This window comes from Salvelinus fontinalis, chromosome 36 (assembly GCF_029448725.1).
Source record: "Salvelinus fontinalis isolate EN_2023a chromosome 36, ASM2944872v1, whole genome shotgun sequence".
NCBI classification, from domain to species: Eukaryota; Metazoa; Chordata; class Actinopteri; order Salmoniformes; family Salmonidae; genus Salvelinus; species Salvelinus fontinalis.
Window position 1 is genome coordinate 10,436,930 of NC_074700.1, and position 25,373 is coordinate 10,462,302.

Below are 25,373 nucleotides of genomic sequence, written 5' to 3' on the forward strand. Positions count from 1 at the left end.
CAGTCAGGAGCCGCCAGAGCCGCCAGCCAGTCAGGAGCCGCCAGAGCCGCCAGCCAGTCAGGAGCCGCCGGAGCCGCCAGCCAGTCAGGAGCCGCCGGAGCCGCCAGCCAGTCAGGAGCCGCCGGAGCCGCCAGCCAGTCAGGAGCTGCCGGAGCCGCCAGCCAGTCAGGAGCTGCCGGAGCCGCCAGCCAGTCAGGAGCCGCCAGCCAGTCAGGAGCCGCCCTCCAGTCATGAGCTGCCCTCCAGTCATGAGCTGCCCTCCAGTCATGAGCTGCCCTCCAGTCATGAGCTGCCCTCCAGTCATGAGCTGCCCTCCAGTCATGAGCTGCCCTCCAGTCATGAGCTGCCCTACAGTCATGAGCTGCCCTACAGTCATGAGCTGCCACTCAGTCATGAGCTGCCACTCGGTCCGGAGCTGCCACTCAGTCCGGAGCTGCCACTCAGTCCGGAGCTGCCACTCAGTCCGGAGCTGCCACTCAGTCCGGAGCTGCCACTAGTCCAGAGTTGTCCCTCTGTCCTGAGCTACCTCTCTGTCCTTAGCTACCTCTTTGTCCTTAGCTACCTCTTTGTCCTTAGCTACCTCTTTGTCCTTAGCTACCTCTCTGTCCTGAGTTGTCTCCTCTATTGTGGAGGGGCCTTAGTGAGGGTTCCTGGACCATGGTCGGGGGCGAGGGTCGCCACTCAAAGGACGCTAAGGAGGGGGACAAAGACAGTGGTGGAGTGGTGTCCTCGCCCACCGCCGGAGCCGCCTGTTTTCCCTGTCCGTGCGTTCTTCATGTTACATGTAAGTTCTTAAGTTTAAGTCTGTTTAGGTCGGTTTGTTATTTTGTAATCCTTCCGAGTGTTTGTTTTCGTGTTTCGTCTTTGTGTTAATAAATTATTATGTATGCACAACCCGCTGCACGTTGGTCGAATCACTACTCCTCCTCTTCGTATGTTACACACATTCCCACTTTTTACAGTGTTACAATGGTAACCTCAGCCCTGTTGTTACACCCTCTATCCTGATTTGCCATTCAAGGCGGGTGAAAAATGTCCACAGACATTTTATTATTTTGAAAACATGTGGATTGGATACCGGAGACCAGATGGTCCATCCTGAAAACAGCGCTGGTGGCCAGTTGTTTCATTTCACAATGTAGCAGATCTGGCAGGCATCAATCTGTTTTGTTGCCTTCAATAAGGGACACTGGGGAAAATACCAGTTGGAGAGATTTCTCATTTGCCCCGGATATTTTCGACAAAGACATATGGAGCGGCAAACTGCACAGCAGCAGGCAGCCCAGCCTGGATCCTGAGCTGTTTTGCTGCGACATTTGTAGACACACACACCCTCATTTGTAGACACACACACCCTCTCTCAAATACGAGCATCTAATTTTCTCGGACACACTAACACTAACTTTCTCTCTCTCTCTCTCTCTCTCTCTCTCTCTCTCTCTCTCTCTCTCTCTCTCTCTCTCTCTCTCTCTCTCTCTCTCTCTCTCTCTCTCTCTCTTTCTCTCTCTCTCTCTCTCTCTCTCTCTCTCTCTCTTTCTCTCTCTCTGTCTCTCTGTCTCTCACCCTTTATCTCACTCTCTCTCATTCTCTATTTTTCTCTCACTCTTTATCTATCTTGCTCTCTCTCTCTTTCTCTCTCTCGCTCTATCACACGCACACACACACTGGCAGAGCAGGCCAAATCAGCATGAGGCAAACAGCAAATCCCAGAAAAGGAAATGAACAAGATACATGCATCTTTGGTTGGAGTACACTGAAAGGGCAGGAGACATTTCCCTTGTTCTGAAAGCATTTGCAAAGGATTACATCAGTACCTGTATCCATTTCATCATGCATTTTGTCTTCACTCCTTCACTCCTGGCATGAGCTGATTTTACCCTCTCTCAAATACACTTTTATCAGTTGCTTGGATGCTACATGAATAGGTTGTCATTGCAAAATAGACAAATAAACCACATGAATGAAGGATTAACAAGGCTTAAAATATTCACAGAATCACCATTCTGTAAACCTGAAAGCACAACATGTGCGGAGTTGTCATGTATCACTAATTACAAAAGCATTTTCATTTTCTCTTTGAGTTAGAAAATCTATATCTTTGACTGAGTCTGCATGGGGAAAATAGTTGTTCACCTTCAGTCCATTTGCAACAGGAGGGAAACTAACATGCCTTTCAAAGTTTTCTTGGCTTGAGCAGACTCCCTGTCTGCCTCTCTGGCAGCTGGAATGATAGCCAGCCCTGTGGAATGGCAGCTGTTGAAGGCTTTTTAAATTACACCCGGGTTGATGGGTGATTGTCAGGAGGGCACGGCCGGAGGATTTTTCTAAAGATCGAGAGAGAGAGTGAGAGAGAGAAAGAGAGAAGACGAGGGATAGAGGAGAGTGATAGAGGGGAAGGATGGCATGATCTCACACCGAAGGACACTGACCCTGAACCCAAGGTTTGTGGTTTTGCAAAGTCTCGTAATCGGGAATTATCGGTGAGGGGGAAAAACCCAGAAGCCATTGAGAAACCGAAAGAGTTAGTTAGGTGTGGTGGGGGAGGAGTTTACTTTAATGTGGGGAATAAATAAATAAATAATCATCATCGCTGTTCAGCGATTTCATGATTTCATATTTCCCAAGTATGTTTACATACAGTTAATAGTATCACTCTCTGCACGCTGAGCAGTTGTCAGAAATACAAATGGTAGTGTCAGACTTGTGGACCATTCTTCTTCTCCCAGCAGTTACATGCAGTCTTTGTGTCATCAAATGGTGTCATTCTTATTAATTACAATAGGTAATAAGCACTGCTCGGAGTCATCAAATAAGCTTTGCTGAAACCGTCCCACGCAGACGATGATGGTTGGAACGGAGTTACATTTTAAGGCATTTACACAATTTTTGCATATTTTTGAGGAAACAAAGAGTACTTTTGTCTTAGTTTAGGCTTCACCGGTTTTAATATCTCTCTCTCTCTCTCTCGTTCTGCCTTTGGTGATGCTGCTGTGCAACAGATGGGATTTTTAAGGAGGTCGTCAAGTGTTTATTTCCCTGGTCGATACATGTGCTACTTTCATTATATGTAGATATTAAAGACAAACTAGGATCTGCGGGGTGCCGTCAAGCCGCAGCTGGATTGGTATTGTGTTTATTTAAGACATTAGGCTAACCTGGTGTTGTGATTCTGTTTAATGTGTTGCTTCCAATGTGACCTTCTGGATTCTCTTTTCTTATTTTTCAGTTTTAGGTGGTGAGGTGTTTATACATTATTTTAAATTTGTTTTATTTAACCTTTATTTAACCAGGAAAAGCACATTGAGACCCAGAGTTTTTTTTTCAAGGGAGACCTGGCTAAGAAGGCAGCAATAATCAATACATTACATAATTAAAACATACAATACAACAACATGATCCAGCCTTAAAAAAGGCATTTTACACTCCTCTGTATCAGAGTCTCCCATCAATATATTAAATTAATTCAGTGGCACTAACATATCTAGATGAAGCGTGGATTGTAGATTCTTCCATGCGTCTGGTGCACAAGAAGAGAAGGCTTCTAGGGACTTTAAGTAGCAACCACCTAGCTGACTGGATATGGTAACTGATGGTGGTGAAGGAGACCAGACTACAGAGGTAAAGAGGGAGTTGACCCAAAAGGGCTTTGTAGGTGAACATACAAATGTATCTTTCTGTGCATATAAAGTGAGGTCCAACCTACCATTTGGTACAATGTGCAATGGTGGGCTACTCAAAATAATATATTCCTTTCAGTTTGGTATTGTTAAGCATACCACACTGCTGGCTTGCCACAGAAGCAAAGCAGGGTCGGTCCTGGTTGGTCCTAGTCGGTATCTGGATGGGAGACCAGATGCTGCTGGAGATAGTGTTGGAGGGCCAGTAGGAGGCTCTCTTTCCTCTGGTCTGAAATGTAAAAAATCACAATGCCCCAGGGCATTGCCCTGTGTAGGGTGCCATTTTTCGGGTGGGTCATTCAATGGGTATCCTGACTCTCTGTGGTCACTAAAAGATCCCATAGGAGTAGGGGTGTTAAACCTGGTGTTCCAGTTAAATTCCCAATCTGGCCCTCATCATCCCCAGCTTCCAATTGGCTATTTCATCCCCCCTCCTTTCCCCTGTAACTATTCTCCAGGTCATTGCTATAAATGAGAAGGTGTTCAGCCAACTTACCTGGTAAAATAAGGGTTAAATAAAGATTGTGTCAATACCATGTCACACTATAATTTCAACCCTGATCTGTCTGGAATTTAAATCGCATTGAACTACATTTCTGACACTGTTGAATTAAACAGTGTGCCATACATCATTAAATTAAGTCAGTCAACCATATATTATGAAATAAATTGTGTTGTTTTATTTGGACAGCCATTGTAGCAAATTCAGTCGACTTGTTGCTCTAGTATGATCCTGGAGGGGTTTTACTCAATGATATTTAGTAGTGGCATTGCATATGGTGACTCTGATAGCCGTTCTGTAACAGAAAGGAAACATTTTGTGACAGTGGACGAGAGTCATGTCAGACTGGCACACAGAGGCGTCATGCCCATAGGGGGCGCAGGGGCACGTGCAACCTCCGATTTCTCTGTAATACTACCAGCCACCTAACATTTGTATGAAGTTGGCTTTAGCTAGCCCAGATAGGTTCCCAATCTTCCAACCTCATAACTACAGCACCTTCAGAAAGTATTCACACCCCATTACTTTTTCCACATTTTGTTGCATTACAGCCTGAAATTAAAATTGATTCGATTTGTTTGTTGTCACTGGCCTACAGTCAATACCCCATAACGTCAAAGTGGAATTACAGTATGTTTTTTAGAAATGTTTACAAATTAATTAAAAATGAAAAGCTGAAATGTCTTGAGTCAATAAGTATTCAACCCCTTTGTCATGGCAAGCCTAAATAATTTCAGGAGTAAAAATGTGTTTAACAAGTCACATAATATGTTGCATGGACTCACTGTGTGCAATAACAGTGTTTAACATGATTTTGAATCACTACCTCATCTTTGTACCTCACACATACAATTATCTGTAAGGTCCCTCAGTTGAGCAGTTAATTTCAAACATAGATTCAACCACAAAGACCAGGGAGGTTTTCCAATACCTCGCAGAGAAGGGCACCTATTAGTAGATGGGTAAAAATGTTAAAAGCAGACATTTAATGTCCCTTTGAGCATGGTGACGTTATTAATTAGACATTGGGTGCTGTATCAATACACCCAGTCACTACAAAGATACAGGTGCTATGGGTATACTTGTAATCGTTAAGGACTGGAGAGTTTTTCAGGATAAAAAATGAACAGAATGGAGCTAAGCACAGGAAATATCCTAGTGGAAAACCTGGTTCAATGTGATTTCCACCAGACACTGCGAGATGAATTCCCCTTTTGACATGAAAATAACCTAAAACACGAGGCCACATCTACACTGGAGTTGCTTATCCATAAGACAGTGCATGTTCCTGAGTGGCTGAGTTACATTTTTAACTAAAATCTTTGGCAAGACCTTCAAGAATTTTGAAAAGAATAGTGGGCAAATGTTGCACATTCCAGGTGTGGCAAGGTCTTAGGGACTTACCCATAAAGACTTACAGCTGTAATCACTGCCAAAGATGCTTCTACAAAGTATATGAATAGTTATGTAAAATGAGATAATTCTGTATTTCATTTTCAATACATTTTCAAACATTTCTGAAAACTTGCTTTCACTTTGTCTATTGTGTTTAAATGGGTGAAAAAAACATATATTTAATTAATTTTGCATTCATGATGTAACACAACCTAATGTGGAATAAGTCAAGGGGATTGAATACTTTCTGAAGCCACTGTAGCTACCAAGAAGTAATTTCTGGCTATCAAATAAAACCGAATTGTATTTGTCACATGCACCAAATACAACAGGTGTACCTTACAGTGAAATGCTTACTTACAGGCCCTTAACCAACAATGCAGTTTTAATTATTTTTTTATTTAAAAAAAGAAATATAACAAATAATTAGGAGCAACAATAAAATATCAATAGCGACGCTATATACAGGAGGTTCCGGTACAGAGTCAATGTGCGTGGGCACCGGTTAGTCGAGGTAATTGAGGTAAAAAAAGACGTCGAGAAGATGTTGGTGTAGGTAGCGTTAGTGGGAAGTTGCCATCAACGAGTTAAAAACTGGAGGGGGTCTGGGGAACTCCCACATATTTTGGAGGGGATTTCTTTCCCAATGCTCACTCAGCCAACTTATTCAGTACTTTGAAAGTCACTTACAGGAACTGGCATGTGCTTCATGTTAAGCAGCTGTTGATACTCACCCTCCTCCCCTCTTTAAAGGGAGAATCAATATGTTAAATGCGAACAGCCATGTCTATGAAGTAATAGCCAGGGCCCAATTTCCTGATAGCGATGAAACTTAAGCTTATGAGTGTTTCAACAATGCTTTGTTTCTATAATTGTTTATGATTTAAATAATGTATATAGGCCTATGTAGCCTACTGTATTTATACTTTAATGTAATAATGTTTGTTTTCATTTGAAGCATCTTTTTACCCTTTGCTTGTTTACAACAGTTGCAAAGACACTGGCTGTGTATTGTATTCGTTGGTCACAGAGAGACAAATAGAATGTGTTCAGAAGATGTTTATGTTAGCTGTTCTACAGTGGATTTGAGCCAGTAGATAAATAACGAGTGTTTTTTAAATGCACCTTTAGAAACGATGGTTTTGGGAAACAGCTTGGAGATTTAACAATGTGCCTGTGAAGGTTTAAAGATGAACTTAGTCTTAAGATGTTTTTGGGAAACCGGGCCATGTGCAACAAATTATGTGAGACAAAACACAGACATGTTTTGAGTGCATATTACATTTTCGAAGGACAAGTTTTGCATGTGGAAATGTTATATAATTTTGTAGAATGACCTTCCAGTGTAAAAACATAGAAACTAAAAACTATGTGAGAAGTAGGGATTTGTCTGAAGTCGAAAAAGAAAGATAATTCACATGAGCACCACAATACCTACTCCACCCATGCTCTACCAAGGTTTTCCAGCACACAGCTTTTACCTACTACAGTAGCTATGGCTATTATACTTCAAACAATGTGCATGCAGGTTGCTTAGGGTTCAATCCTTCTCAAACAGCCTAATTCATACTCTACAGAGAAATAATGGACTTTACAGTGTCCTGCTATTAAAATAATGTATGTGTGTATACAGTTGAAGTCGGAAGTTTACATGCATTTAGGTTGGCGTCATTAAAACTAGTTTTTCAACCACTCCACAAATGTTTTGTCAACAAACTATAGTTTTGGCAAGTCGGTTAGGACATCTACTTTGTGCATGACACAAGTCATATTTCCAACAATTGTTTACGGACAGATTATTTCAATTATAATTCACTGTATCACAATTCCAATAGGTCAGAAGTTTACATACACTGAGTTGACTGTGCCTTTAAACAGATTGGGAAATTTCAGAAATGATTTCATGGCTTTAGAAGCTTCTAATAGGCTAATTGACATAATTTGAGTCAATTGGAGGTGTACCTGTGGATGTATTTCATGGCCTACCTTCAAACTCAGTGCCTCTTTGCTTGACATCATGGGAAAATCAAAAGAAATCAGCCAAGACCTCAGAAAAAAATTTGTAGACCTCCACACGTCTGGTTCATCCTTGGGAGCAATTTCCAAACACCTGAAGGTACCACGTTCATCTGTACACACAATAGTACGCAAGTATTAACACCATGGGACCACGCAGCCGCCATAACGCTCAGGAAGGAGACGCGTTCTGTCTCCTAGAGATTAACGTACTTTGGTGTGAAAAGTGCAAATCAATCCCAGAACAACAGCAAAGGACCTTGTGAAGATGCTGGAGGAAACAGGTACAAAAGTATCTATTTCCACAGTAAAACGAGTCCTATATCGACATAACCTGAAAGGCCGCTCAGCAAGGAAGAAGCCACTGCTCCAAAACCAACATAAAAAAGCCAGACTACGGTTTGCAACTGTACATGGGGACAAAGTTCGCACTTTTTGTAGAAATGTCCTCTGGTCTGATGATACAGAAATAGAACTGTTTGGCCATAATGACCATCGTTATGTTTGGAGGAAAAAGGGGGAGGCTTGCAAGCCGAAGAACACCATCCCAACCGTGAATCACGGGGGTGGCAGCATCATGTTGTGGGGATGCTTTGCTGCAGGAGGGCCTGGTGCACTTCACAAAATAGATGACATCATGTGGAAGGAAAATGATGTGGATATATTGAAGCAACATCTCAAGACATCAGTCTGGAAGTTAAAGCTTGGTCGCAAATGGGTCTTCCAAATGGACAATGACCCCAAGTATACTACCAAAGTTGTGCCAAAATGGCTTCAGGACAACAAAGTCAAGGTATTGGAGTGGCCATCACAAAGCCCTGACCTCAATCCCATAGAATATGTGTGGGCAGAACTGAAAAAGTGTGTGCGAGCAAGGAGGCCTACAAACCTGACTCAGTTACAACAGCTCTGTCAGGAGGAATGGGGCAAAATTCACCCAACTTATTGTGGGAAGCTTGTGGAAGGGTACCCAAAACATTTGACCCCAGTTCAACAATTTAAAGGCAATGCTACCAAATACTAATTGAGTGTATGTAAACTTCTGACCCACTGGGAATGTGATGAAAGAAATACAAGCTGAAATAAATAATTCTCTCTACTATTATTCAGACATTTCACATTCTTAAAATAAAGTGGTGATCCTAACTGACATAAGACAGAGAATTTTTACTCTGATTAAATGTCAGGAATTGTGAAAAACCTGGTTGAAATGTATTTGGCTAAGATGTATGTAAACTTCCGACTTCAACTGTATATATAGAGATAGGGTGTTAATATTTTTAGATATACTGTAGGCCTATTGTAAATGTGTGGTATTGTAACTTCACCATATTTATTGCCAAAATAAATATAAATACACACAACTTTACGCTACATATTCATTTGACAGAGGTAGTGAACTGCCCATTTATCAGCACAGCAATTGATAAAGCAGGACTATGTTCGCAAAACAAGTGTTTCTGAGTTTGTGTCAATATTACACAAGTAACCTAACGGTTAAAGAAATCAGGAATGCATACATGCTTTATAGACCTCCAACACACCACCACATGTTATTATGTTGGGCACCTACTGAATCAAAAAATATGTTATGAAATATATGACCCCCCGGACCACACTCCAACCATCCTCACGTACTGTGTGCCCCCTCAGATCTTTTGGGGTGCATGATGCCCCTGCTGGCACAGGTCTATTTCAAGGGAAGATACCTCTCTTACAGCTGCCAGAATCCGTTTTGTGGGGCTCGTGAAATTGAAGATTGGTTTTTGCTGTGTCGCCGCCGCTGCCGTGCACGCCCTCGTAGCATATCAGCACACAGGAAACAGATTTATTTCAACCCTATTTGTGTCTCAAAGCAGGCACCCTGCGGGGTCCTGATAGTGCCTTGGAGGCCCCATTCATGCCCAATTATTAGTTATAAATCATAGACGGAGTCAGGGCCCGATGGTTGCCCCTCTCACTGCCTGCTGATCACAGGGGTGCTACAATTAATCTTGAGCGACATTCCTTGTTGTCATGGCGCCACCAGTCCCAGAGATAGGATCTTTTTTTGAAGAATTGATCAAACCTGTTGATTCAGTCAACCTTTTCCTCCAACCCCTCCCCTCTTCTATCAGCTCCCTGTTTCTGCAATCCAACTAGTGCCACTGTATGTACAGTGCCTCCACTGGCAAATGCTTACTGACCTTTCGCAGACAGCAGCTAGTCATCAGTCAAATTAGAGAGCATCTATTATCAACAGTAGGGGAGAACAGATGGTTGGGTTGTTTCGAAATGGGCCTTACAAGCATTTTCAAGCAAAAAGTAGCATTTTGGCTTGACTGATTTCCAAGAAGCAATTTGTATAAATGTATGTATGCATATGTATCAATAATTAAGTGTATTTTCAATCACTCACTAAAACATTGACTATATCGATGGTTTCTTTTGAAGATGCGATGGGGTTTTTGTCCTGGTATTTCTTGGGACATCTTGTGAATCTTTGACTGATTACGAGAACTATTGTACCTTTGATGTTGCAAGAATAAGGTGTATTGCACTGAAATGTTCTGACAGCAAAGGCAATTCCATTGCCTCATTTGTAAAAGCGATACCCCCATTGACAACCTGAAAAAAGTTGTCAACTGGTATAAAAAAAAAAATAATAATAATAATTAAAGCCCCAATTCCTTCAAGCATTTCCCCAGTACAGCGGATGTGTATATGCAGTAGTGCTACATATTAAATGACCATTTCTCCTCAACGTCATCAATTCCAACCCTCGCCACTTCGACAGGAGCCATTCACAGTACTTTTAGCCTTCATTAACTCTGCAATCATATGCTCCAGACAAATTCTATTGCGTTGGCAATGGTGCAAAACCCCTACTTTATCTCTCTACTGAAAAGAAGGAGAGAACACATCATACAAATATCCTGTTTATCAAACTAATTCTGTTTCTCTGACCGCAAGTGAACCGCAGATTAAGCTAGGAGACCTTGAGTACCAGTATATGCACACAATCTCGCAATGCTCCCAAGCCACAATCTCTGACCTTTTGATTTTAATTAAGCAGCCGCTAAAATCAAAGCGTCTCGTCCCCTCCCCTTCCCCCCTCTCCGTAAGTCCCCCACTCTGCCTTGCTCAATAAACTTTTTTTCCCAGTGAAATAGATGGGAGATAATCCACATCGGAGCAGTGATTGAATATTGCCGTGGGAAGTTTTTAGCATGGCGGAATTAGGAGGCGTAAGTGCAGACACATATGCCTGCCAAATGTAATCTACTCATAATAAATTCTTTGCCCTTTACACTGTACAAAGCAATGAACACACGTGTTGGATTTAGTTGGAACTCAATTCTCACTGCTGAGGTTCAGTACGATTCACAATGTGTTTTGTTGATTATGATTGAGAAGTCGTGTAAGTTTCCATGTATACTTTGACTCATGAGACAACATTTCATTCTACCTAACCAAGTTTCATATTCCCATTTGAACAATAGAGGTTGAATTATTTGTAATCGAATGTGTCTTGTCTTTTGTCTTGCAGCTCTTGAATCATTGGGACAGTTGCTTGGGTGCTGAAAGGTAGGCTTTTGTGTTTTGTCACGTTTGTGTGGAAGTGATCTCAGATGCAATTTGTGGATAGACATCATGATGGTGTGTGTGTGTGTGTGTGTGTGTGTGTGTGTGTGTGTGTGTGTGTGTGTGTGTGTGTGTGTGTGTGTGTGTGTGTGTGTGTGTGTGTGTGTGTGTGTGTGTGTGTGTGTGTGTGTGTGTGTGTGTGTGTGTGTGTGTGACATCACATGCTGTGCTCCAGTCAAAGTCCCACTGTAGCATGTTGGTTGGACACATTTTCAACTGCCATCATATCCCAGCAGTTTTGTTGTTGTTTTTTTTTACAATGGAGGCATATTGTGACATTTTACAGTAGCTGCATTTATTTCTTCACTTGAATTGTCTGTGGACTGCATTTGTGCTGGCACAGGCATAATGGAAGTCTTCGAGGGTAGAGAGAGAGAGAAAGAAACAGAAAAATAGAGAGAGAAAGCCCACTGCTCTTTTTTCAATTCTGTTTAATTGTCATTGTGCAAGAGATCAGCATGCCGCTTTAGCAGTCGCTGAGTTCTGCCCAGCCAATAAGAACTTGCTCTCAGCCGCGTCTGACAGTGATAAATGGCGCTGCGGCCGTTTCCCTCGCCCATCGTCCCTGTTAGCAGCTGAGCAATGCATTGTGGGAACGCGCAGAGACTGGCACGGCTGCGGAATGGGCCTTTGGGCCTTTCATTAATAACATGGATGCACTTAATGACACGTGTGTGAGGGTGCTTTTGTTTGTGTGTATGTGTGTATTAACTTCACACAAATTGAGGGAACCTGTGGCCATAAGTATTGGGCTTTTGAATGTGCCAGTTCATTTTTGACTACTGCTACACCGCAATATTGCGTTGTTTGGTTTAATGTTGTTGTTGATGTTGATGTTGAAGTTTTTGTCATGAAAACCCTCTTTAAATAGGACTTTCTGTCAGTCAGACAATCCATGTATTATATTTTTTTTGCTGATGTTGAACAGAAGTCAAACACCTTACTGTGGTGATTAACCCAGTGAGCTGAGGAGTCCATTGAACCTCTGTGAAAGAGCCAGTGCTTTAGTGAACCGGTGCTTTAGTGAAAATTAAAGTTATTAGCCGCAAAAAAAGTGTTGCCATTTTACTGTTGAATATCAGACCATAGCCTTGTTTTTATTGATCTTACAATCCATCTCTTCAAAATGAAATCCAAGATATATCTTATTTTAGGATATTAAGACAATTCATCTAGATGGATAAGGGAAACAGTGCTGTACATATAAGTTCTATTACGTTTCTGAAGTCATTATTACATGTAGAATACCAACTCTTTACATCAAGGTTCACTTAATAAAAATGATTTTACATTTTAGCAGACACTCTTATCCAGAGCGACTTACAGTAGTGAGTGCATACATTTTCATACTTTTTAGTACAGGTCCCCCAATGGGATTCAAGCAATGCAAGCGTCATGCTCTACCAACTGAACCACACAGAACCTAAAGTGTTTATAAGCATAAAAAATGTTACTCTTTGCAAAATGTTCAGTTGTGTCATTTTACTGAAATGGAACATATATCTCGGGAAACTGTACAGGCTAAGTAAGGTATTGAACTCCCTTAACCTATTTACTGTTGAATTCAGAAGTTTACATACACTTAGGTTGGAGTCATTAAAACTCACTTTTCAACCACTCCACAAATTTCTTGTGAACAAACTATGGCTTTGGCAAGTTGGTTAGGACATCTACTTTGTGCATGACACAAGTCATTTTTTCCAACAATTGTTTACAGACAGATTATTTCACTTATAATTCACTGTAACGCAATTCCAGTGGGTCAAAAGTTTACATAAACTAAGTTGACTGTGCCTTTAAACAGCTTGGAAAATTCCAGAAATGATTTCATCGCTTTAGAAGCTTCTGATAGGCTAATTGGCAACATTTGAGTCAATTGGAGGTGTACCTGTGGATGTATTTCAAAGCCTACCTTCAAAGTCAGTGCCTTTTTGCTTGACATCATGGGAAAATCAAAATAAATCAGCCAAAACCTCCCAAAATATTCTAGAGCTCCACAAGTCTGGTTCATCCTTGGGAGCAATTTCCAAACACCTGAAGGTACCACGTTCATCTGTACAAGCAAATGTAACCAAGTATAAACACCATGGGACCATGCAGCCGTCATACCACTCATGAAGGAGACGCGTTCTGTCTCCTAGAGATGAACGTACGAAAAGTGTAAATCAAAAGTGTAAATCAATCCCAGAACAACAGCAAAGGACCTTGTGAAGATGCTGGAGGAAACAGGTACAAAACTATCTATATCCACAGTAAAACGAGTCCTATAGCGACATAACCTGAAAGGCTGCTACTAACTTTAAATGCCGTGTTGCCCGCGTGCTACTCCGCGGCTTCCCTGTTCCATCTACTGCTGCCCCCTGGACACTATGATCACGAACTCAGGCTCTGTGTGTAGTTAACCGACCCTCTCTGCCCATTCATCACCATTTTACCTGTTGTTGTTTTAGCTGATTAGCTGTTGTTGTCTCACTCGTTGTTGTCTTAGCTAGCTCTCCAAATCAACACCTGTGATTACTTTATGCCTCGCTGTATGTCTCTGTGAATATGTCAATATGCCTTGTATACTGTTGTTTAGGTTGGTTATCATTGTTTTAGTTTACAATGGAGCCCCTGGTTCTACTCACTATACCTCTGATACCTCCTTTGTCCCATCTCCGACACATGCAGTGACCTCACCCATTATAACCAGCATGTCCAGAGATACAACCTTTCTTATCATCACTCAGTGCCTGGGCTTACCTCCGCTGTACCCGCACCCCACCATACCCCCGTCTGCACATTATGCCCTGAATCTATTCTACCACGCCCAGAAATCTGCTCCTTTTATTCTTTGTCCCCAACGCTCTAGGCGACCAGTTTTGATAGCCTTTAGCCGTACCCTCATCCTACTACTCCTCTGTTCCTCGGGTGATGAGGAGGTAAACCCAGGGCCTGCATGTCCCCAGACACCCTCATTTGTTGACTTTTGTGATCGAAAAAGCCTTGGTTTCATGCATGTCAACATCAGAAGCCTCCTCCCTAAGTCTGCTTTAGCACACTCCGCCAACCCTGATGTCCTTGCCGTGTCTGAATCCTGGCTTAGGAAGGCCACCAACAATTCTGAGTGTTCCATACCCAACAACAACATTTTCCGTCAAGATAGAACTGCCACAGGCCTTCCGGGTGGCGCAGTGGTCTAGGGCACTGCATCGCAGTGCTAGCTGCGCCACCAGAGTCTCTGGGTTTGCGCCCAGGCTCTGTTGCAGCCGGCCGCGACCGGGAGGTCCGTGGGGCGACGCACAATTGGCATAGCGTCGTCCGGGTTAGGGAGGGTTTGGCCGGTAGGGGGGCCAGGTGGGGCCAGGTACACGGTGTTTCCTCCGACACATTGTTGCGGCTGGCTTCCGGGTTGGAGGCGCGCTGTGTTAAGAAGCAGTGCGGCTTGGTTGGGTTGTGCTTCGGAGGACGCAAGGCTTTCGACCTTCGTCTCTCCCGAGCCCGTACGGGAGTTGTAGCGATGAGACTAGATAGTAATTAATAGCGATTGGATACCACGAAAATTGGGGAGAAAATGGGATACATTTTTTTTTTTTATATATAGAACTGCCAAAGGGGGAGGAGTTCCAATCTACTGCAGAGATAGCCTTCAAAGTTCTGTCATACTTTCCAGGTCTATACCCAAACAGTTTGAACTTCTAATTTTAAAAAGTAACCTCTCCAGAAATAATTCTCTCACTGTTGCCACCTGCTATCGACCCCCCTCCGCTCCCAGCTGTGCCCTGGACACCATTTGTGAATTGATCGCCCCCTATCTAGCTTCAGAGTTCATTATTTTAGGTTACCTAAACTGGGATATGCTTAACACCCCGGCAGTCCTACAATCTAAGCTAGACGCCCTCAATCTCACACAAATCATCAAGGAACCCAACAGGTACAACCCTAAATCCGTAAACATGGGTACCCTCATAGACATTATCCTGACCAACTTGCACTCCAAATACACCTCCTCTGTTTTCAATCAGGATCTCAGTGATCACTGCCTCATTGCCTGTATCCGCTATGGGTCCGCGGTCAAACGACCACCCCTCATCAATGTCAAACGCTCCCTAAAACACTTCTACGAGCAGGCCTTTCTAATCGACCTGGCCTGGGTATCCTGGAAGGATATTGACCTCATCACATCAGTCGAGGATGCCTGGTCATTCTTTAAAAGTAATTTCCTCACCATCTTAGATTAGCATGCCCCGTTCAAAAAATGCAGAACTAAGAACAGATACAGCCCCTGGTTCATTCCAGACCTGACTGCCCTTGACCAGCACAAAAACATCCTGTGGCGGACTGCAATAGCATTGAACAGTACCCGCGATATGCAACTGTTTAGGGAAGTTAGGAACCAATACACGCAGTCAGTCAGGAAAGCAAAAGCTAGCTTTTTCAAGCAGACATTCGCATCCTGTAGCTATAATTCCAAAAAGTTTTGGGACACTGCAAAGTCCATGGAGAACAAGAGCACCTCCTCCCAGCTGCCCACTGCACTGAGGCTAGGTAACACGGTCACCACTGATAAATCCATGATAATTGAACCTTTCAATAAGCATTTCCCAATAGATGGCCATGCTTTCCTCCTGGCTACTCCAACCCCGGCCAACAGTCCCCCCCCCCCCCCCCGCAGCTACTCGCCCAAGCCTCCCCAGCTTCTCCTTCACCCATATCCAGACAGCAGATGTTCTGAAAGAGCTGCAAAACCTGGAAATGTACAAATCAGCTGGGCTAGACAATCTGGACCCTCTCTTTCTAAAAATATCCGCCACCATTGCTGCAACCCCTATTACCAGCCTGTTCAACCTCTCTTCCGTATCGTCCGAGATCCCTAAGGATTGGAAAGCTGCCGCGGTCATCCCCCTCTTCAAAGGGGGTGACACCCTAGACCCTGCTACAGACCTATATCCATCCTGCCCTGCCTATCTAAAGTCTTCGAAAGCCAAGTTAATAAACAGATCACTGACCATTTCGAATCCCACCGTACCTTCTCCGCTGTGCAATCCGGTTTCCGAGCCGGTCACGGGTGCACCTCAGCCACGCTCAAGGTACTAAACGATATCGTAACCGCCATCGATAAAAGACAGTACTGTGCAGCCATCTTCATCTACATGGCCAAGGCTTTCGACTCTGTCAATCATCGTATTCTTATCGGCAGACTCAATAGCCTTGGTTTTTCTAATGACTGCCTCACCTGGTTCACCAACTACTTTGCAGACAGAGTTTAGTGTGTCAAATCGGAGGGCATGTTGTCCGGACCTCTGGCAGTCTCTATGGGGGTACCACAGGGTTCAATTCTCAGGCTGACTCTTTTCTCTGTATCTATCAATGATGTCTCTCTTGCTGCGGGCGATTCCCTGATCCACCTCTACGCAGACGACACCATTCTGTATACTTCTGGCCCTTCCTTGGACACTGTGATAACAAACCTCAAAACGAGCTAGCCCACCCAATCTACCTACCTCATCCCCTTACTGTTTTTATTTTATTTACTTTTCTGCTCTTTTGCACACCAGTATCTCTACTTGCACATCATCATCTGCTCATTTATCACTGCAGTGTTAATCTGCTAAACTGTAATTATCCGCTCCTATGGCCTATTTATTGCCTACCTCCTCATGCCTTTTGCACACACTGTATATAGACTTTCTTTTTTCTACTGTGTCATTGACTTGTTTATTGTGTTCTTGGCTTGTTTATTGTTTACTCCATGTGTAACTCTTTGTTGTTGTCTGTGTCACACTGCTTTGCTTTATCTTGGCCAGGTCGCAGTTGCAAATGAGAACTTGTTCTCAACTAGCCTACTTGGTTTAAATAAAGGTGAAATAAAAAATAAAAACATGTAAAAAGGAAGAAGCCACTGCTCCAAAACTGCCATAAAAAAGCCAGACTATGGTTTGCAACTGCACATGGGGACAAAGATCGTACTTTTTGGAGAAATGTCCTCTGGTCTGATGAAACAAAAATAGAACTGTTTAGCCATAATGACCATTGTTATGTTTGGAAGGAAAAGGGGGAGGCTTGCAAGCCAAAGAACACCATCCCAACCGTGAATCACGGGGGTGGCAGCATCATGTTGTGGGGATGCTTTGCTTCAGGAGAGACTGGTGACCTTCACAAAATAGATGGCATCATGTGGAAGGAAAAATATGTGGATATATTGAAGCAACATCTCAAGACATCAGTCAGGATGTTAAAGCTTGGTCGCAAATGGGTCTTCCAAATGAACAATGACCCCAAGCATACGTCAAAAGTTGTGGCAAAATGGCTTTAAGGACAACAAAGTCAAAGTATTGGAGTGGCCATCTCAAAGCCCTGACCTAAATCCCATGAAACATTTGTGGACAGAACTGAAAAGGTGTGCGCGAGCAAGGAAGCCTACAAACCTGACTCAGTTACACCAGCTCTGTCAGGAGGAATGGGACAAAATTCACCCAACTTATTGTGGGAAGCTTGTGGAAGGGTACCCAAAATGTTTGACCCAGGTTAAACAATTTGAAGGCAATGCTACAAATACTAATTGAGTGTATGTAAACTTCTGACCCACTGGGAATGTGATGAAAGAAAAATAGCTGAAATAAATAATTCTCTCTAATATTATTCAGACATTTCACATTCTTAAAATAAAGTGGTGATCCTAACTGACCTAAGACAGGGAATCTTTACTCTGATTAAATGTCAGGAATTGTGAAAAACTGAGTTTAAATGTATTTGGCTAAGGTGTATGTAAACTTCTGACTTCAACTGTATATTCTTCCTCTGTGTGGTACTATCCTGCTGTAGTGAGAAGAAACAGGCTGAGGTAGTCGAGGCATAATTAGTAATCTGCCATGGACACGTCAGCTCATGTTAGTGTTTCACTTTTAATTCCTTTTGTCTGTTCTCCGCCGCTAGCCGTTCCCCTTGTTTCGTGCAGCCGTGTGTGTGTGTGTGTGTGTGTGTGTGTGTGTGTGTGTGTGTGTGTGTGTGTGTGTGTGTGTGTGTGTGTGTGTGTGTGTGTGTGTGTGTGTGTGTGTGTGTGTGTGTGTATTTGTGTGAGGTTCCTCTATGCACCTGTTTACCATTCCCTTTTCTGCTTTGGCCTCCTGCTTTTTGTCCTTCCTCTATTTTAGATTTATAAAATGGAGGAAATGTTGAATCAGGTTGGAGATTCATCGCAGTAATGTGTGGACCAGACGGCAGGCTAGTCAGGCGGGCATGTGTGTATGACAGAGTTGGTGTAGCTGTGCCAGTCTGTATTGTGAATATAAGACTCTTTATAAATACTGTATGTGCCTGTTTGTGTGATATAAAACTTGCGTATGGGAGTGTGTGTATCATGTGTGTCATCCAATGGTGTGTCCATATGTGTTCATGTCAGTTTGTGTGCATGTCTTGCGAGGAATGTGTGTATGTGTATGCCAATAGTGTGTGTGTGTGTGTGTGTGTGTGTGTGTGTGTGTGTGTGTGTGTGTGTGTGTGTGTGTGTGTGTGTGTGTGTGTGTGTGTGTGTGTGTGTGTGTGTGTGTGTGTGTGTGTGTGTGTGTGTGTGTGTGTGTGTGCGTGCGTGTGCGTGCGCGTGCGTGTGTGTGAGTGAGTACACGTGTGTGTGTACTGTGTGCGTTGTATGTGTGTGTGTTGTGTGTAGATGTGCGTCTCAGGCAGGGGCGATGTGATATAAAGGCAGATGAAAGGTGCTTTGAGGGAAACCCATAACACTCCCTCTCTCCCCCACCTCGCTCTCTTTCCCTCTCTCTCCATTCTCTCTCTCTCTCTCTGTCCATCCTCTCCCGGTCCACATCTCTCTCTGTCTATCTCTATCCCCCTCACTCCACCCCCCCCCTCTCTCCATTCTTTCTCTCTTTGTCCATCATCTCCCCATCCACATCTCTCTCCACATATCTCTCTCTCTCTCCCCCTCACTCCCTCCCTCTCTCTTTCTCTCTCTCTCTCCCTCTCTCTCCCTCTTTCTCTCTATCACTCTATGGCTCGCCTCAGTGCCAGTGCTGGCTGAACTCTCACTTTCCCCAGATGCGCGGTTGGCAGGGCTGTACTGAAGGACGACACATCAGGCATGTGAATTAGACTGGAAGAGGGAGGGGAGACATCCCTGGAAATCAGGGATTGCTCTGCCCATGGATTAAAGGCTACATTAGGTACATGTGACACATCAGTCAGTGTATAATGCAAAATCACACACCATATGGGTTGTTATTGAGTTATTACATACTTATTCATGTGTTATTACATGCTTATTGATGTGTAATAACATATTAATAAACACTGAGGTGTTATTAGCTCAGGTATGTCTTTAGAGATGGGACTCGTATTAATAGTATAATGTGCCTGAGATGATTGAATGGTAATATAGCTTGGGAAGTTTAACAGTTTTGTAACCATTCGTTTTAATTTGTGTTAGTTTCTGTATTTATTTCATCTTTATCAATCCAGTGAAGCATCTTTGTGATCAAGTCAATGGTAACAGCCTTTGTAAAGGGTACCTAATTGTAAAGTTTTACCAAATCCACCTTGGCAAGATACCATTCCTTTTCTGTTGGTTCTCTTCTGTCACACTACTCCACTCTAAGATGGAGGCACAACTTAGTCCAACTGAGCAGTGGGGTTCAGGTGTGACTTGCAGCATGGGTTGCTGCCGGCGGCCATTTTAGCTAATACTATCTCAGCTGTAACACATGGCTGACGGATGATAGCTGTTGTTCCTTTTTCGGTTTGTCACGCTATGTCGGCCCAATAGAGGAGAGACACGGGGCTATGGACACATATTGTACTGTGTATGGTGTTGCTGTGTTTTAATGTTGTATTTCAATACACTTCTGCACAAATGTAATGTGAACATTGTTATAGTATAGGCTTATGCCCATACTGCTGCACTGACAAGGGTTGTGTAACAACATTGAGAGAAGCACACTTGTGAAATTACATAACTCCGTTTCTGGGTAGGGTTTCTATGTATTAGCAGTTGTGGGCCCATTACAGTCCTCGACAACAGACACAGCAATGTCCTCATCTCCCTTAGGGCATGTACGTTAGGTCACTTCATTATGCTGTTGAGCCCCTATCCTTGCTGTTCACTCACACTCATAGATACACAGAAAGAAACAGAGAGAGAGAGAGAGAGAGATAGACAAACAGACAAATGATATACAGATAAATAGTTTGTGTAAATATAACTATAAAGAAGAATGTACTCTGTAGAAATGCCAGTGTCTGAGATGAACTATCATTTGGGTCATGATCATTAACAAACTAACTTGAAACACAAATCAGTTTGTGCATTTTTATTGGACTATTGGACTATTGTCTCCATTCCAGTCTTGACTCTTACTCGTCATTCCAAAACTACTCCTCTCAATGGACCCAAAGCTATTTAACCAAATCAATGAAGCATGAATTAATTCACCTTTTTAAAATGGTATTCTCACAGATTGAACGTTGAATACACTCTTCCTCTATATTATACTCCGCATTTTCATCCCAAATGGCACCCTATTTCCTATAGGGCACTTCTTTTGACCAGTCAAAAGTAGGGCACTATGTAGGGATTGAGGTCCCATTTAGGACACGGGCTGCATATCTCAAATGTGCCCGTCTCCCTCAAACCAGAGCAGAATTGTCTGATTGTAATTCACTGGCCATTGTTTGGAGAGGTTGTGTGGCTTGTTTGGTATTGATTTCTACTTTACTGTGCACAAATCCGAGCAATTGTTTCGAAGAATGCAGGGAAATCAATTCCCCTGGCTGAGGGCTGGTCTTTACTGCATGCCTCTCAATGGCTCCAATTTATGTTTTAATTATGATGATCTACTCAGAAGTTTGAAGCTCGTCATCGGTTCTCCGACTTTACCTCGTAATTAGCCTTAACATGGCTGGGTGTTACGTGTTGTATTTCATGTTGTCACGAACTGCATGTGGATTCGTTTGACTTGTTGGCACTAATCACACCTTTGTAAGTCTTGTTTATTTAATGGTTTATGATTGGAGAGGATTTTTGCTAGACTTAATTTGTAATGAAATACTGTTGGGATCAGTGAAGTCTCATTCTTGGAAGAATGTCTGGTCTGGTCCCATATTCATACTTTGAAACACTTTCTGAATAAGGGCCTGATTGTGGGTTGGACAACAGTGGAAGCAACCTTCCTCCAAATGAATTTGAGGAAAGCGTCTAACTGTCAGTGCTTAACAAGTAAGAGCTAGGGGATTTATACAGCAATGGGATGGCGTCATCCAACATCCAACTCTGTTCACGTGGACGACTCTTTATGGAACACCTGTCAATCATCAAAGGAGCATATCAACATAGTAGGAAAACAACAACCATATAACTGTCATCTCAATCTCCACCTCCATCTCATTGGACAAGGTGGCTCCTAGACAGATTGTAGGCCCCTCTATCTTTATTCGAGATAGCTCATGTCATTAGGAGTGATTGCCCAACTCACTACTCTGCTGTAGATGTGCCTGCTGCTGGTTCAGCTGAAAGCAGTAAATTCTATTGAGTCGTATAATTAAGATATATCAATAAAACTGCAGTAACTCTTACTCCTGCTTCTCACGGTGGTGTGTGTGTGTGTGTGTGTGTGTGTGTGTGTGTGTGTGTGTGTGTGTGTGTGTGTGTGTGTGTGTGTGTGTGTGTGTGTGTGTGTGTGTGTGTGTGTGTGTGTGTGTGTGTGTGTGTGTGTGTGGATGGTGGTGGTTTGGTGGTTGATTCGGTGTGTGTGTATTTGAAGGTAGCAGCTACTCTTCATGGTGTCCAGCAAAAATGAAGGTAGTAATATACATCATAATACAATATTTAAACATTAAAATACATTTTACAACAGATTTCACAATACATTAAGTGTGTGTCCTCCGGCCACTACTCTACTACAACACACAATGCAGGTGTATGTGTATGTATAGTGTGTATGTTATTTGTGTTTGTACCGGTGTGTGTGACTCTTCACAGTCCTCGCTGTTCCATAAGGAGTATTTGTATTTGTTTTTTAAATCAGATTTTACTGCTTGTGTGAGTTACTTGATGTGGAATAGAGTTCCATGTAGCCATGGCTCTATGTACTACTGTGTGCCTAGAAATAGTCTGTTCTGGACTTGGGGACTGTGAAGAGACCTCTGGTGGCAAGTCTGGTGGGGTATGCATGGGTGTCTGAGCTTTGTGCTAATAGTTTAAACAGACAGCTCGGTGCATTCAACATGTAAATACGTCTCACAAATACAAGTAGTGATGAAGTCAATATCTTCTCTACTTTGAGCAAGGAGAGATTGACATGCATACTATTAATGTTTGCTGTACGTGTACATTTAATGGTCAGCCGTGCTGCCCTGTTCTGGGCCAGTTGTAAATTTCCCATGTCCCTCTTTGTGGCACCTGACCATGCGACTGGGCAGTAGTCTAGGTGCGACAAAACTATGGCCTGTAGGACCTGCCTTGTTGATATTGTCGTTAAGAAGGCAGAGCAGCGCTTTATTCTGGACAGACCTCTTCCCATCTTAGCTACTGTTTACAATCCAGGGTTACTCCGAGCAGTTTAGTCTCCTCAACTTGCTCAAATTAAAAATTTAGTTGAGGTTTAGGGTTTAGTGAATGATTTGTCCAAAATACAATGCTTTTAGTTTTTTAAATATTTAGGACTAAATTATTTCTGGCCACCCAATCTGAAACTGATTGCAGCTCTTTGTTAAGTGTTGTAGTGATTTCACTCGCTAAAGTAGCTAACATGTGTAGTGTTGAGTCATCTGCGTACATAGACACACAGGCTTTACTCAGAGCTAGTAGCAGGTCATTAGTAAAAATTGTAAAAAGTAAGGGGCCTAGACAGCTGCCCTGCGGAATGTCTGATTCTACTTGGATTATGTTGGAGAGGCCATTAAATAACACCTTCTGTGTTCTGTTAGACAGGTAACTCTCAATTCACAATATAGCAAGGGGTGTAAAGCCATAACATATACGTTTTCCCAGCAGCATAAGATTATCAATAATGTTTAAAGCCGCCCTGAAGTCTAACAAAACAGCTCCCACAATCTTTTTATTATCAATTTCTCTCAGCCAATCATCCGGAATTTGTGTCAGGGCTGATTATGTTGAATGCCCTTCCCTGCGACTGGTCAAACACTATTTTTTTCAAAAAGTTTACTAAGGGTTGGTAACAAGCTGATTGGTCAGCTATTTGAGCCAGTAAATGGTGCTTTACTATTCTTGGGGAGCGGAATGACTTTTGCTTCCCTCCAGGCCTGAGTGCACATACTTTTTTGTAAGCTTAGATTGAGGAGATGGCAAATAGTAGTGGCAATATTGTCCGCTGTCATTCTCCATAATTGTCCATCCAAGTTGTCAGACACAGGTGGCTTGTCATTGTTGATAGACAACAACAAAAAAATCCCCTCTTCCACACTCACTTTACAGAATTCCAAATTACAATGCTTGTCTTTCATAATTTGGTCAGTTATACTTGGATGTATAGGTTTGGCGTTTGTTGCTGGCTAGGGATGCACCGATATGACATTTTTGACTGATACCGATATTTTCCTTGACAAAAAAATTGATACCGAGACCGATAACCAATATAAAAAATTGGTGCAGCCTTTTAAGCATTCTAGTACAGTTAAATAGTGGAATCACACACACACACACACACACACACACACACACACACACACACACACACACACACACACACACACACACACACACACACACACTGACCTAAAAATTATTTGTTGGCATTTACGTATGTACCCATTACCAGTAAAACATCCTCAAAACATATTTATTTCACTTACTTGCTGTGCTGTTTTGTTGTTCATTTGTTCAGCCCTTTCATTATCAACCAGGATTTCATCATACATGTCAAGCAGTGAAGTTTCAGCTCTGTCTGTCCGTGGCCTCTCTTCCTCGGTAGACACTGTCACTGTGCCCATTTCCATCTTGTCCAGCTGTGTCTAACATTTCACGTAAACCCTGTTTCTTGTCTGTATCGAAGTAGTGGTCCTTGTACCTACCATTGAGCATGGTGGCGACGCAGTAGAGAGGCTCAGAGAGAATGGCGCCGAATTGCTTGTTCACAGCGTCTAGTAGAGTACTTTTCCAAGTTAACCCTACGGTCTGTGTCGGCAGTTTTGTTGAGCAGGCGTTGCAATGCCATAAGAGAGGGTATCGCATCTTTTGCAGACGCATTTGATTAGCTTATTTCTCGAGTCAGTTGTTCGAATGGTGCTAGGAGTGTGTTTTTGTTTCCAAGTTTCAAACATATTCCCAAATGCCATTGAAATGGCAGCAGCAGTATGAGAACCAGCACATTCTTGAGCATGCAATATGGCTTTCCTCAGAACTAAATCCTTGTCGACTCACTGTGCTGTCAGACTCAGCATGCTCATGGGGCTGACATTGCTGGTCCAAATGTCAGTCGTGAAGCTAATAGCAGTGACGCCATAGCAAGTAGCTCATGGATGTGCTTTTCAACAGTACTGTGTAACTCCGGTAGGGCAACATCTGAATAATAGCGCCTACTTGGTAGTGTGTACCGGGGTTCGAGGTGCTCAACCAGTCGGCGAAAGCCAACATCATCGACAGAGAACAGTTGATTGTCAAGGGCAATGAATTCCATTAACTTGGCGTTAATGGATTTCGCCTTTGAGTTGTCTCGCTGAAATCTTCTTACTCTTTCAAATGACTGGTTGACTTGTTGACTGCTCAATCCACACAGCAGACATTGTGGGCTAGGTTAGGAATGCTGTGTTGCACGTGTAGCGCTACATTTTTCGTGGTGTCATTACATTATCTACCTACGTTATATAGGTATGCACGTCAGCTTTGACATCGGTTTTGCACATCAGTGTTGTTAAACTCGACATCGGGCTGATAACATTGCTGGCATTTTTAGCTAAAATCAGCCAATTCCGATATGCTTACTGATATATCGTGCATCCCTATTGCTGGCATGTCATGCCTAATCTTTCCAATGAAAAAATAATGAAAGTAGTTGGCAATTGTCGTGGAAATTCTTACACAGGGACACTCGAAGTCAATCTTCAATGAATCATTGTTTATTGTCAGCGCGCTGGAGAGGTTCCAACCAACTCAATGCACCACAGTACACATGTCAATCAGGAGCTCTCCCTGGGCAGACCCAGCAGTTGTCTTA

The 25,373-nt window shown here is 42.9% G+C and overlaps 1 protein-coding gene across 50 annotated transcripts in view; it reads left to right on the forward strand.

The window, feature by feature from the left end:
- The window catches only part of LOC129835195 (receptor-type tyrosine-protein phosphatase delta-like), a 678,254-nt gene that overhangs the window by 410,705 nt on the left and 242,176 nt on the right, over window positions 1-25,373 (forward strand). For 49 of the 50 annotated variants that reach the window (XM_055900635.1, XM_055900637.1, XM_055900636.1 and 46 more), the window contains one exon: window positions 11,120-11,157. The exons of the other annotated variant lie outside the window; for it this stretch is intronic. The gene's annotated coding sequence lies outside the window, so the exon portion shown is untranslated. The remainder of the gene's footprint in view (window positions 1-11,119; window positions 11,158-25,373) is intronic. 50 annotated transcript variants of the gene reach the window in all.